General features: G+C 42.2%; 1 protein-coding gene across 2 annotated transcripts in view; it reads right to left on the bottom strand.

The window, feature by feature from the left end:
• The window catches only part of GPM6A (glycoprotein M6A), a 186,276-nt gene that overhangs the window by 38,868 nt on the left and 132,492 nt on the right, over positions 1-14,916 (bottom strand). The window lies entirely within an intron of this gene.

Below are 14,916 nucleotides of genomic sequence, written 5' to 3'. Positions count from 1 at the left end.
CCTGCTTACTAAATAAAGACTTTGTTTGGAATTAAAACAGGGAAGACAGCACTTTGTATTGAGGATGGAACTGTTGACACTCCATGCAGTTTCAACAGGTGTGTATGGTCACATTTAGACAGTGGAAAGTTTTTCTCAACCACCTGATAATGTTCATGTTAAGAATAAACTTGGAAGTAAGAGAAAAAAATTGGAGTGAAAGACATTTAAATGGTTTTACTTAATGTAATGAAAAATGTATTCTAATGGTATGGCAATTTTCTTTTAGTTCACCAATGTGAACCAAATTCCATGTAATCTACCTAATAAAAGAGTAACATGCTAATTGACCATACCTTCACGACACCCACCAGCCAATCAGGAGTGAGTATGCAAATTAACCCAACAAAGATGGCAGGTTAATTTGCATATGCAGGCGCTGAGCAGCCAGGAGCTGGGTGGGACACTTGCATCATCGCCATGGTGACGACGCAGGTGTTCTCCACCCTAGCCACTCCAGGCCTCTGGGCAGCATGGGAAGGCGGGAAGGGGGAAAGGTGGCTCTGGGCCAGAGCGAAGGCGGTACCAGCAGCCAGGGGAAGGAAGGCCCATTCTTGCATGAATCTTCATGCATCGGGCCTCTAGTAATTTATAAAATTATATTATGCATAATGTATAATATGCAAAAATTTCTCTTTACTGTTAAAATAACAATATTTTTAAAAATCTATAATTGTTTCAAGATCATATCCTGGGAGAAGAGGTTTAGAGTAACCCAATGGTTCGCTCAGGATGAGATTCTAAGTGAGAACTACGCTACTGCTGTTTGGTTACACCAGGATGAGATAGTTACCATCATTTCCCTTTCACTTACGGAATCACAGACCTGAAGGTTTCACAACCAGAACTGAAGGAGGAAAATCCAGGGGAAACTGGCTACAGCAGTGACCCTGACCATCTCATGATGGGAAAGCAAATATCCCGGAGGGACTGGGGCTCCATCCACATTTGATCCCAGATAAATGTTTAAGGAAAATAAACTCACTGTCTGCAGGAACTGCCTCCCTCATTCCTCAACATTGTCAGGACTCCCACTTCAACCACATATTTGACTTTTAAATACATAGACAGAGCTGACTAATCAGGTCTACCAGTTTGAAAATTTAACACATGCCAAAGTGCTAAAGAGCAAGCCAAAAGAATATTTTTGGAGAAGGTCGGCCAGCATGTTATATTTTTACCCAAAAGTCCATAATTTGAACTGGTAGGCTTATTAAATTTTAGTCATTTATCACCTCAAGTAAGAGAAAATATGGAATGCTCATCTAATAGGCTGGCTGCTTTTGACAATGAGTAATAAAAGGGAGCTGGCTTCGCCATTTATAGAGATATAGTAAGTCACCAAATGTTAAATCTGTTACTAGAGAAATAATGGAGTGGGATGGAGATGACAAAGTGAGGCAAATATGGAAGCAGCCATCAGAAGCAGTTTGGCTGCAAAAGGAAGAAGGAGACAAGGTCAGCAGCCACATGTAGTTGCTAGGGCCTGTGGAAATAGGGGAGAGGTTTTTAAAATAAAAAGTATTTGAAGATGTTAGGAAGCCAATGGGAAATCCACTGGAGAAGCTGAATGTGCATGATAGACAGAATAAATTGATTGTACAAGAGTTCATCGATGTCAGGGGAAGAGAGGAAAAAATTGTGGCTACAGTACAAGTAGACTTTCTATTTTGATTTCTTGCTTTGTTTTTTAAGCCATCAGGAGAAACGTGCCACAAAGTGACACAGAATGATAGCTAAGCTTTATACCAACTTCTATTTATTTCAGTACCTGGCATATTGATTGGATTGGTAGCTGACATAATTGGGAAATGACAGCTTTATGTAGGGACCCTGTTGGTAAATTTGTTAAAGTCTCTAAATAATATTCTAGTTTCACTTTCCAGGATTTTTGTAAGAATTCTTGCGATAGTGTGGAAATCCAGGATCAGCCCGCGGCGGTGCATCCCCATCTTGGTGGTTGCGTAGTAGATGGCACAGTTCTTGACTTGAGGTGATCATTTCTTTATGGCTCTGGGTTTTTATATTCAGTGTCCAGCGCAAGGCCTGGCACAAACCAGATGCGCAACAAGTATTTGTGAATGAACAATTAATGAATCTGGAAAGCGCTCTGCGGGGGTGGGGTCAGTATTAGTTTCTCTAACTTGTTCCTGCCCCCAAGAGAGCTGCCTGAATGAGTCTGTTAGAAAGTTAGCTCAGGCGACCCCTCATCTGACAACCCTTCAATGGTAGACTCACAGTGACAGCCACGTCCTAATGAAGTTCAAAAGCCCTCAGAATTTCAACACCTGTCACCTCCCTGAACGTCTCTTTGATGGACTTAACGCTCACTCAGCTCCATTCCCACTGCATTTGCTGCTCCTCACACATGACAGGAATGCTCGTCTTGAGGCTTTAGCACTGGCTGTTCCTTGTGCCTATTATGCTCTTCCCTCAAATACCTACATGGCTATTCCTTCACTTCCTCAAATGGAAGGGCCCGTCTTTTTCTCGTCTAAATGGAACTTCCATTCCTGAATCTTTCTTTTTCTATAGTAATTAATGCCTTCGAGTATGGCTCTAGTATACGATTTAAATTCCATGTTTGTATGCTTCTAGAATGGAAGACCCATTAGGACTCTTGCCTGCAGGAGTCTTGTTCATTGCTGTATCTCCAGCACCTAGGACAGTGCCTGACATATAGTAAAGCTAATACATATTTGCTGATCAAATAATAAATCATTACCATCAGATTAATCTCTCTTTTCTCAATTACGGAAGTGAGAATAGAAGTCTTAACCAATAAAAGCCGTGCAAATGAAAGATGCTGTCATTGTAAGCTTATCATTAAGCCATAGTTAACAAATCAAATGTTCATCGGCCTTTCCTAACAATGAGAAACAAAAAATAAGAACCCCAAAGAAAAGGAAGAGGGATTAATTTACTCGTGGCACAGATCTGCATATGAACCTAAAAAAATACAGACTGAAACTCAACAGGTGCATTTGTAGGACACTCAGAGCAGGGGCCGGGGCAAGGCTGGAGCAGTGGGTACATCCTGTTGGCTGGAAAGGCTGACTTTGATACTGATATTCTTCCATCACCTTTGCAAATCATAAAGCATGCACCTCGAATTCCTTAGTTTTATTTACACACATAATAGAAGACCGTGCTGGATGTTGGATGGGACTGGACGAGGCGTCAGAATAGACACCGCTCCAAAGAGGACACACATGTGCCAAAAGACATAGGAAAATATACTCAGTGTCACTAATCATCAGAGAGATGCAAATTAGAGCCACAATGAGAATCACCTCACACCTGTCAGTTTGGCTATCCTCAACAAAGCAACAAACAACAAGTGCTGGTGAGAATGTGGAGAAAAGGGAACCCTTATACACTGTTGGGGGAATGCAAACTGAAATGCCTTATGACCCAGAAAGTCCACTTCTGGGAATTTATGGGAAGAAACCTGAAACACTAATTCTAAAGAATGTTTGCACCTCTATGCTCTTTTCAGAGTTATTCACCATAGCTAAGATCTGGAAACAGCCAAGTGCCCATCAGTAGATGAGTGGATAAAACAGCTGTGATACACTTACACTATGGACTACTACTGGGCTTTAAAAAGGAAAAAAAAAATTCACCCTTTGCGACCTGGAGAACATTATGCTAAGTGAAATAAGCTAGCCAGAGAAAGACAAGTACCAAATGACTTAATATGTGGAATTTAATGAACAAAATGAATTAACAGGCAAAATAGAGACACACTCACTCATGGAAAGGGCAGGCAGACAGCTTTGGTGGTGGGGAGGGTTGTTGAGGGGGTGGAGGGATTGAGCAAACAAGAAAAGAAGAGAGAAAACTCATGGACATGGACAATAGTGTGGTGATTGTGGGGGAAAGGGGAGTGGGTGGAGGTGGAATGGGGTATAAAGGGGATAAATGGTGATGAAAAAAATAAAAAAAATCCTATCTAATAAAGAGGGAGTATGCTAATTGACCATCACACCCTCACAAATATGGCAGCACCCACAGCCAATAAGGAGGGAATATGTTAATTGGCTGACACGCCCTCAAAGATGGCGGCACCCACAGCCACAAGATGGTGACGCCCAGTCCCCTCAGCGCCCCAGCTGCCCAGGGCCAGCCCGAGGTGCAGGCAAACCTTGGATGGCAGCTGCCCAGCCGCCCAGGGCTGCCCGAGGTAACCAGGGCCGGCCGAGGCTTGCGCTGCCAGCACTGGCAGTAGCAGAGGTGTGATGGGGATGTCGCCTTCCCCTGATCGCTGGCTCGCCTCCCGCCCCTGAGGGCTCCCGGACTGTGAGAGGGGGCAGGCCAGGCTGAGGGTTCCCCACTTCAATGCATGAACTTTCATGCACCGGGCCTGTAGTATATGAATATAAGCAGAGTAAAGATGGAAACTGACAGACCTGGTTTCAAATGCTGGGCCAGCCACGTACTAGGGGTACGTGGGTTTAAACCAGCTACTTGCCCTTTCTGAAACTCAGTCATTTTTCTTATCTAAAGCTCCTACTGCAGAGATTTCTTTTATAAGATACAATGTAAGTGACAAAAGAATTGATTTTCCAGTTCAGGATGCCCATGAGAATAAAAGAAGAGAGGATGTTCTTAATAACCACGCTGGACATGCAGCAACCGTTGAGGTTGCTCTGGATGAACAGACTGTCCTGAGAACCGGGAGGCAGGGCCCCAAATCAAAGGAGACTCCGCACCTGAGAACACCCGGCAGCCACCGCGTGTTCCACAAACAGTGGTTTACAAAGAGACTCAGGCTACATGGCGCAATGGATATACATTCACTGCCTGGTTTTGAATGTCACTTACTTTGCAAGAACTATAATGTCCATACCTTGTAACAGAGGAGGCAGGTTCTTCCGTGAGTGTGTGTGTGTGTGTGTGTGTGTGTAACACACTTTTTCTCATTAAATTCATCTATATAATCTGAAGTAGCAAGGGATTTTGAAGGATTTATATTAGTTTCAGTAAGTGATACACTTATATTACAGAAATATTCCACCCTGTACTTTAAAGAGAATCATTTGACACGACAATATTACCCTGATGTAATGAACTCAAATACTTAGTGCCTTGCAACAGCAGATATTAGGAGAGCTTATTGTAGTCCCCGTATGATATTCCCCATGTAATTGAAGGTTATCATTAACTTGCCACTTATCTCAGAGAAATATTATGAAATGTTCTAGGATTTGCATTTAGATAGGGGTTTGCATTCTGAAGAGATTTCCCATCTTGTGAGCCAATTGTTTCCCAAGAATTTCCATGTTATCATCTGAGCTTTATAACCTGAGGAAACTCAGCCGTGGAGATAGGGCCTGATTTGCCCAAGGCAGGAAGGCTGCAGTGGCACAGCTAAGATATAAGCCAGATCTATTAACTGTCAGCCCCACGATAGGGACAGGCAGTAAGACTATGCATGACAATGGCATGCTACTTCTCTCTGGAAGCCCACAGCCCAGTGGCAAATGGCTTTTCACTGTATAACATCACTTCTTTCTGGAAAAGATTGAGAAATCAAGCCATGTAAACAGTTCAAGCTAGTTTTAAAAGTTAACTCCATCATCCTGTGTCCTTGCTGATTTACCTAACTGGGGAGAAATACCCCTTTCTGAGACACTGGAAGAACTTGAACTTCCTCCACAAAGCAGAAGCTTCCCTCAGGCCATCCTGTGCTTTTTACTTCACTTACTGTGTGTCTAACTCGTGCATTTGAACCATGGAGCCACCATGAAAAGATTAGGATGCAAAGACCAGGTCAAAGGCTAGGCTTGTACCTGCACAGCTTTTAGCCTAATTACGCGTTTAAGAATCGTGGGTACATAGCATAGGCCCCTAACTTTGCTTAAAAGGGAACCTTAAACTATCTCTAGCATGGCACTTTAATTCCATTTTGAGAATCAGTTTAGTTTAAAAGATGAAAATGGCCTGGCCAGTGTGGCTCAGTGATTGAGCGTTGATCCATGAGCCAGGGTGGTCTGTCAGGGCGCATGTTCAAGCTGTGGGCTCGATCCCCAGTAGGGGGCACTCAGGAGGCACCCAATCAATGATGATCATCATTGATGTTTCTCTCTCTCCCTCTCCATCTCTCTCCCTGAAATAAATAAAAACATATTTAAAAATATAAAAGATGAAAATGTCATGCATTACAATAGTATTAATGGCATTCCTATTTAATCTTTCACCCCAAACACCCGAATCCCTGCGCAGTATGTCACATTTGATGTTGATCATACTCAAATTTCCCAAGCTGAACTTTTATCATCTTAAGCTGATTTCCATCATCCCAAGCTTGAAAAAAAAATAAAGTGTACTTTGATTAAATTCCTCTCTTTTGTTGCCTGCGGTCAATCCAAAGTCAGATTGCTTTAGTTTTTTTTTATTTTTTGGTCAAACCTTTTCTTCTTTAATTCAACATTTCCTTGCCATTTCCAGCGCTGCCATTTTAACTTATAACCATTCACTTCTCACTGGGATTTATGCTCAGAACCGCATTCTGTCCCCTTGTCATGGTGTTCTCCTGCCTAACACACATCCCAACAGTCGTCAGCGGGTATGCTTCAGCCCCTGCTACTGATCATTTCTACGCAGAGATGTTTTACCCGAGGCTGTTGATCTTTGTGAGTTTTCCAGGTTTTGCAATTTACGTGAACTTATTTCAAAGGCAGTCAGTCCCCCACTTTAAAAACTGTGCTGTAATGCTTATATCAGGTAAACTATTCCTTATCCTGTTTCTGTATTGGGAACCCCAACCTGACGGCAGCCAAAACGTTTCTTTCTGAGGCTGGATCACACTTTGAGCCTGACTCATTTGTAAGAATGTTTTCTCACTAGCGAGGCTTCCAATGAGCCGGGGAGCCAGATTGAATGCCTCCCTGTCATGAAACAATATTTATCTTTGTCCAGAACAATGCTATCGATTCTATTTTTTTTTTAATATGAGTCACTGAGCACCTCTTATAAAGAAATGTCCTTCTGGAGTTTTCCATTACTTTAGCATATCTTTTTGTTTCTAAAATCTAGAATGAATAGCAATGCCCATTTTTATGCCAAGAAAAGCTTCCAGGCACTTATAGTGTGAAGAGTGAATGTGGGGATTACACAGGAAAACGCAAAACAAATGGGCCTAGATTTTCAGAATTTAAAAATCTCAGAGGTCTTGTGAAGAGAAATTGACCATACTTATCTTCAGAGTTGGCCCCACACTCTGTCTAATTTAGGAAGCAAAAAGGGGTTGTTATTCCTAATTATTGTCATTAAGTGGCCCATTTTTAGTTCCTGAGGACAAATACACTGTAATGAATGTAATGAATGCATAGATATTACCACTGTAAGATTTTTTACAAATAAGAATTATTAACCAAAGTAGAACACAAATTAGGAACCTGTATTATTTATAAGTCTAAGAACAAATGGGCTGGAAGACAAACAGAGTGTGCATAAAGCCGTTTAAAAATAGGCCTGCATAAAAATAGAAAGGCGATCACACCTCTTTCTACATTCAATCTGGTGGATTTCACCCACAAATTCCCTGAGACTCAAGTGATGACTTATAGAAAGGACTCTTAGGAGGAGGCATCTATCAATGTGAATAAACCAACTCAGAATCTTGACAGATGAGATTCTGTCTTAGATTGACCTCTTGCTACCAATTGATTGTCTTCTGGTACACCAAACAGTATCAATGCTAAGCTTATTTTTTAATATCTTTAAAAAAAATTAAAATGCTATAATATAGAAGACAGTTTTTTTCTCTATAAAATTAGTTTTGTGTTATTGAAATAAAATAAATTTTAAGTAGTATCCTGAAACAGCTAAATTCACAAAGTGAAAACTAGCAAAACAGCCTTCAGGCTTACCTTAACAAGTATGCTTACTGGCATCCTTGTATAAAATGACTATTTAAAATACAGTCATGGACTAATTGGAATAAGTTAAAAACAAGCAAGATATGCAAATTACATTAATTACAAGATGTATTTGCATGCTTTTGTTAGGAGAGAGTTCTGATATTCATGGGTTTTAGAGTCAAACAATGGTATAGGTAGTACTTTCATAAAAATGCTCTTTTCCTTAAAATAACTTCATTATCAAGTGCCTGGCTAAAAAACAGTTGCAAATCTTAATGATTAACCAAAGTGACATTAGGCAGAAACGGACTCCAGGACGCATTTTACTGCTATTGAGAGTCCCAGGAAGGCATGTTAGCTCTTTTTGCGTTTTTTTGTTTGAATGCAAAAAGGAGAGAAAGCATGGTTTTAAGAAGAATATTTGAATTCTTGGTGAAATATGTGCCAGTTACAAGCTTACTTACTGCAAATGCTGTCTTGATTTAACATTTGTGAAGCTAGGAAAATGAAGCGAGGGAGAGCAGGTTTTGGGGGGTATGTAACAGCACTCACTGAGTGCCGGTGTGGATATACTGAGGACTGGGCCCTGGATAAGTAAGACTTCCTCTTATTTTCAAGGTGCTCATAATCCAGCAAGGCACCCAACAACCCCCCCGTGACTCCTGCTACTGGTGCCCTGACCTGGAGCCCCCGCAGTCAGACTCTATCTGGCCAGGCGCCTTTTCACATGGAGGTCCTCCCGCGCAATGCAACACCCCGATTTCCACCGGGCCAGTCCCTGGCATCCTTCATGCCCTTGTTCAGATGTGACCTTCTCAGTGGGAGTGCCCTGTCACCTTCTCCCTCCTCCAGCTAAAGCTGTAAACACCCTCACCCTGGGAATCACCTATTCTTCCTTCCATTCTTGGTTTCTTTAACGCTACAGTGATCTTGTGGTGACTGCCTCCTCCTTCTTCACTCTTCTATCTCCCATGGCTGAGGTGCTAGTTGATGGAATAGGGTTTCTGTCTCTTGCTCAGGGGCTCACTGCTCTCCACCCCTAGCAGCACCTGGGCCACACCAGGAGCAGTTGAGTCTCACAGAGAATGGGTGGCCGCTGGGGAGCTGTTTCGAGGTGATGTTTGCACTTTGCCTCTGCCTGTGAGGAAACCTGTCCCGCAGCCAGTCTGTGATGGGAAGAAACTGGGGGATTTCAACCTCCTCTCCTCTCCCTGCCTGAGGCACTAAAGCACCTGGGAAGCCCCCAGGGACTATTTTGAACCACATCGACTCAATTTTCTCAAGTTATCCCGAACATTGCCTCCCGAAACGTTTGAGTGTAAAATTCTGCTGCAAAATAGTAATAATAACATCAACTCTAATATTCTTTTACTCACTTAACAAATACTTATTGAGTGGCACTGCCCTCATCAATTTTTTCATATTGCTGAGTAACACCAATATCCCTGCCCCGTGAGTCTTACATCCTGGAGTGTGGCAAAGAGACAATAAGCAATAACTAAGCAATCGATATTTAGAGGACCATTCCGTAGGTCAAAATGGGACAGGAGCAAAGACACAAAGAAATAGGACAGGCTAAGGGTGGGCTCCAAGGAGCCAGGCGGGCAGAAAGAATTCCAGGTATCACCTTGGGGTGGCTTGGGCACCCATCGTTTTAGGGGCATGGTACGAGATAGGAGGTGTTCCCTGCTCCCGTGCAATCAAATCCCACAGCACCTCCTGGCCACCCAGCCTGGAAACAAAGCTGTTTGCTCACGGCTCCTCACTGGCCATCACCCACAATTCCTCTGAAGATGCCAGTGCGTCTTGTTGCCAGGACAACCATCTTGCCTTTGTTGATGACACTACCATGAGAGAGTCTCCTCCGTCTCTCTTCCTGAAATCATCCCAAGCAAACTGAATGCAGACACTGGATCAGCAAGCAAGGCTGCGGCTCTCCTGGCCCACACGCCTTGGAGGTGCCTGGGAAGGAGCCAGTGAACAGGGCAAAACAGGGCCAAAGAAACCAAAAATAGAGAGCCAGGGTTGGAACAGTCAGTAGTCTGAGAATTTCTAAACACTTCGTTCTATATTAGACAAATAGATAAACACCAATGCAAAGATAATTATTTTAAATGCAATTCTCCACTTAAAATTGAGCCATGTGTTCATGCTGTAATTCAGTATGCAGAGAATAAGTCAAAGAAATTCCATGAGTTTTCCTTCCAGATGGATTCTACACTCCTCCCCTCCCTACACACCATCTGCTATTTGCTTTAGACATAAAAGATATAGGTGGAGGGGATATAAGATTGACTTTTACAATCTTAATTTTAAGACCATGCAGCTTAGTTTTGAAGCCTAGTAGCCTTTGCTTTAATTAAAAAGCCATTTCAGTACAAAACTGCCATAATTTGAGGAGGTGGCTGTCTTGTTCTGAGCAACTCGAGAGCATGTGGTGTAAGCCTGGAGCAGGCGTCCCGGGAGGTGCAGCTGCGGCCCAGGGGCCGAATGCATTCCTGTCCATGGCACAACTTCTGGTCATTCCCATGAAGTCCCTCGCCTGCATTTAAAAATTGGTATAGCTGTGTTTCCTTTTACACCCTTCTTCTCCCAAAATTTCATGCCAGGTCATTTAGTTTATACCTATCTATAATAATAAAGACATAATATGCTCATTAGACCAGATGTCCTTCCAGACAACCTTCCGGATGAAGCTGGGCCTGTGAGGGCCGAGGCAGCCACCATGGCTGCAAGGGCCGAGCCCCTTGCACGAATTTCGTGCACCGGGCCTCTAGTCCACTTATTAATAGTAATCAATTAGATGCATTTTGTCAAATATCTATGAGCAGAGGTTTCCTCCAAAGGTCTCAGGCATAAAAATCTGCCATATTCTCTCCACACACAAAGTATGTCTATTCCTAGAAAGAAATGTTCTCTCTAAGCTCCCTCGTCACCAAGGCCTGTAGTTTAATTCCTGCAATTCCCAGTGCGAGGACTGATGTTAATGAAGAAGTGTTGGTGGAAGGTGCTAACAATCTGCCCTGGGGAAATGTGTTACATAGGAAATGCAGAGGTTGGTAGTAGCTGACATTTCTTAATTAATGTCATTCAGGAGCCACATTTTTAGAAGTAAATAACCCTACAACATTGAACATCTAATTCTGCAGGTAGTTAAAGGACATTTCAAAGATGCTTAGATGAAGCTTGGGCGCCTGAGCCATCTGGCTCCTCCCAATGGGTTTGGCCACCTTGACGTCATAGGACTTTCCTGCGATGCGGCCCTAGATACAAAGTGAGCTTTTAGAAATGATCAAATTATTCAAAATAAGAATTTTGTTACTGATCATTTTATGCCTTAAACAAATCTGAGGATTATCTAAAAAGCTGCCAGAAAATAGAAAACATAAAGCAAAAAACTTCAAAAAAAGCTGAAAAATAGTAAATCATATTTGACCAATGGCTTACTAAGACAAATATACAGAAAACACTATCTTTAAAACACAGTTTTTATCAGTTAAAGTAAAATTTTAGGGCATGAGGAAGGACAGGCTAATCATTTATTACCATATCAAACAGGGTTTGATGCCCTGATCTAATATAACACTCAAAAATTACAAAATGGCTACTATTCTGTTTCATAATGTATTTAAGGCAAAAGTCCTACTAAAATTCTTAGTTGTATAATACAAATAATGTGCATGGGGAGATGAGTCTTAAAGCATTCTGCCCCTACACATATTTGGATACTTGACATCTATTTAACTTTGTAAAGAATCAGCATTACATGCAAATTATGGATAGAATTCCAATAGCTGAACATTCTTAGTTACCACCATTGGAAGGAATTTCTGTGTGAAACCCAGAGTTAAAGACCAGCAAGGGTCACTGGGAACCTCTGGGGCACGAGACAATCTCTCATTGTCTGTTTCCTGTAGTCCTTTTCCCATGGATGCCTCGGAATAAAAAGAACTGAATTAACGGGCCTCAGTAGCAATGTCTTTGGAGCCCTGGAAACAGTTTGGAGGTTGAGGAATGTGGCTTCATGTATATCTCTATGCAGAGAGGTAAGCAGCTGTTAGATTAGAAAGATTTTTCTGTTTCATTTTTATTTTACTACTAGAGGCCCTGTGCCCGAAATTCGTGCATGGGTAGAGTCCCTAGGCCTGGCCGGCGATCAGAGCTGAATGGGGCCTTCCAGCTGCCAGCCAGGGGCCCCTTCCCCAGCTGCTGGCTGCCGGCCGGGACCTCCCTTTGTTCTGCGCCACCCCCTGGTGGTCAGCGCACATCATAGTGAGCTATTGAACTCCCTGTCTCCCAGTCGAACTCCGGAGGGGACACTTTGCATATTAGCCTTTTATATATACGTATATAGATCATTGATTTGACTGTGTTTGTAGAAGAGTTTATTTCATATTCATGTTTCTCTCAAATGTAAAGCTTTCCTGAAATATGCTGAAAGGGCAGTGTTTTCAGTGGCACCGAGGAAATGATGAGGGGCATTGTAGGAGCAGGCCCCTAAATGCCACTGAAAACACGGAAGTAGGAACGTGGGAGTAGGTAAGTGCATGGAGTCCCTGACTGTAAGTGTATTCCACTTCTAAGTGTTTGGCTTAATACTAGTAAATATTCCTGAAATATCACCCATTGCTTCTACTACCTTCCCTCTTCAAATCCTCAAGTTTGACCCTACAATTTGAGGTCATCTGCTCATTCTATTGATAGGGCTCTACTGAGGCCACACAGAGTCACTGCAGTCCAAATCTAGGGAAAGCTTCTCACTTTTCTGACTTGATGTTTTCCACAGCATCTGACATCCCTCCCTTTGCTTTCTTGAAAATCTCTCCTTAGTTTTCTTCATCAACCCTGTTCCTTCCCAGGTCTCCTCCATTCTCTCAACTTCTTACCCCCCTTTCTGGCTCCCTTTCCTGTCCCACGATGGAAATGTTGCTGGTTCTATCATCTTCCCACATTGCCCCTTTTCTCCATGATGTCATCTGTTTTCACAATTTTGTAAATTATCTGTTTATAGCTCTCAAATTTCTTGCTGTAGTGTAGGCTGTCTCCTAAGAATCAGAACTGTCTATTTCCTGCTCCAATATATCCACAGGCACCTTAAACTCAATATAATAAAAAATAAATTACTGTTACATTTCCTCATAAAAGCTGACAGGGCTCCAAACCACTCAATTTAGAAGCACAAAACCATGAGTTTTGAACATGAGAAGTTTCCCTTTATATCTCCTCTCCCTACAGTTACCAGGCTCTGTCTACCTGTGTCACCGTCATTACCCACTTAGCCCAGTTTATCAAGAATCTTAACACCAATAAGAACTTCTGAGGAGAGCACTCCTATTGACCTGGAATTACTGACAGCATTTTGTGTGGAGAAGTGGAGCCATGCTCTCAACGTCAAGAACAAAGTCCTACACTGAGGTAGGAGCCCACAATTGTAACACTATGCTGCTGCACAATATGACCTCAGTAGACATGTGCCGAATAAATGAAAGGATGTTTATGTTCCTACAACTGAACATTGCATTTCTTACAAGACCCTTACACCAATATTTCAGGTAAACCTTGACCCACAAAAGCTCTGCACTTTTATTCACTGTTTACATCTATCTTGCCATCAGTAAGTAGCAGGTGACAGATTTAAAACTTTGGAATAAATATCTTGGAAATTTATAATCTAATCATTAATAACATACTGATAACATTTTTAAAGGAATAGAAGTCATCTGAATAATACGCATCTCCCTCTCTGCGGAAAATGAAGATAAAATGTATGAAATCTAAATTAATTTAACATTTGTAGTAATGCTAAGTAACATCAACAATTTCTTACCTGTCCAACACCAAGCCTTGAATTCCGAGAGAGAACAAAGGCTCCTGGAGTGTAAGTGGCTGCGCTTAGAATTCCCTCTTGATGCTTACCTGACATCATGTGTGTATTTTACTATTGTTTGCTGAGTGCTTAACTGAATGCAGAGATGCTGCTTAATATTATGAGCTACAAAAGAAACGACCATCTACATTTTCTATTAACAATGTATGTTATATTATCCATATACCACCAGTTTGCCATATTTTCACTTATTCATTCATTTATCTTTCCTTCACTCACTCAGAAACATTTATTACATCCCAACTATTGAAGCCCTAAGAGTAAATTCACTGTTTAGTACCAATTTGCTATTTTTTTTATTGATTACTAGTGGCCCAGTGCATGAAATTTGTGCACATTAAAAGGGAGTTAATTAGAGGAAATATTTTAATATTGCTATTTGCTTTTTCTCTATAATAGAAATGTCAGAGATGAAAGAAAATTAGTAAAATGTATATGAAAACCTTCCTCCTGTCAGAGTCTGGGGCACACCGCGGGACCCAGAGTCAAGTCACCCCCCGCCATCCCGCACCCGCATGTGCCTTGAAATCATGTGAGACCCAGATCTGGCCGTCCCCACCCCCATTGGGTGAGATCCAGACCTGGCTGGACCCACCCCCGTCAAGTCCCGCCAGGCGGGGGGCATGGTCTGAGGTCCCCTGGCTTGGTGCTGGGGTGGAGGGCGCACCTTGAGGTCCCCCGTCAAGCCCCGCTGGGTGTGGGGCACAGCCTCAGATCCCCCACCTCGGCCTAGCACCATGCAGCCTCAGGTCCCTGCTGATGGCTCATTATGGGAACCCTGCCTCTGCTGCAGGTGCAGCCATTGTGATGGCGTGTGGGTTAATTTGCATATTACCTCTTTATTATATAGGATTGCTATATTTATTATGGAAAATACTTAAACTTTGAAATCAATATAGGACATTAGTTAGACTATAATGGAATATAGGACTTAAATGTTTGAATCTAAGTATACATTTCTGGGCAGATAAAATGATATTCATGTCTATTATAAAAGGTGCCAGATTAAAAAATAAAGAATTGTGGGGAAGCAATTACAGCTGGGAAAATGAAAAGAGAACATCTCAACATCCCTTCAACAGGCCAGACATAAATATCATTCCTTTTTGTTTCCCTGAAACC

The sequence above is a fragment of the Eptesicus fuscus genome, chromosome 8 (genome assembly GCF_027574615.1).
Source record: "Eptesicus fuscus isolate TK198812 chromosome 8, DD_ASM_mEF_20220401, whole genome shotgun sequence".
NCBI lineage: Eukaryota > Metazoa > Chordata > Mammalia > Chiroptera > Vespertilionidae > Eptesicus > Eptesicus fuscus.
Note: the sequence above shows the minus strand (reverse complement) of the source record. Positions and strands in the feature narration are given on the sequence as shown.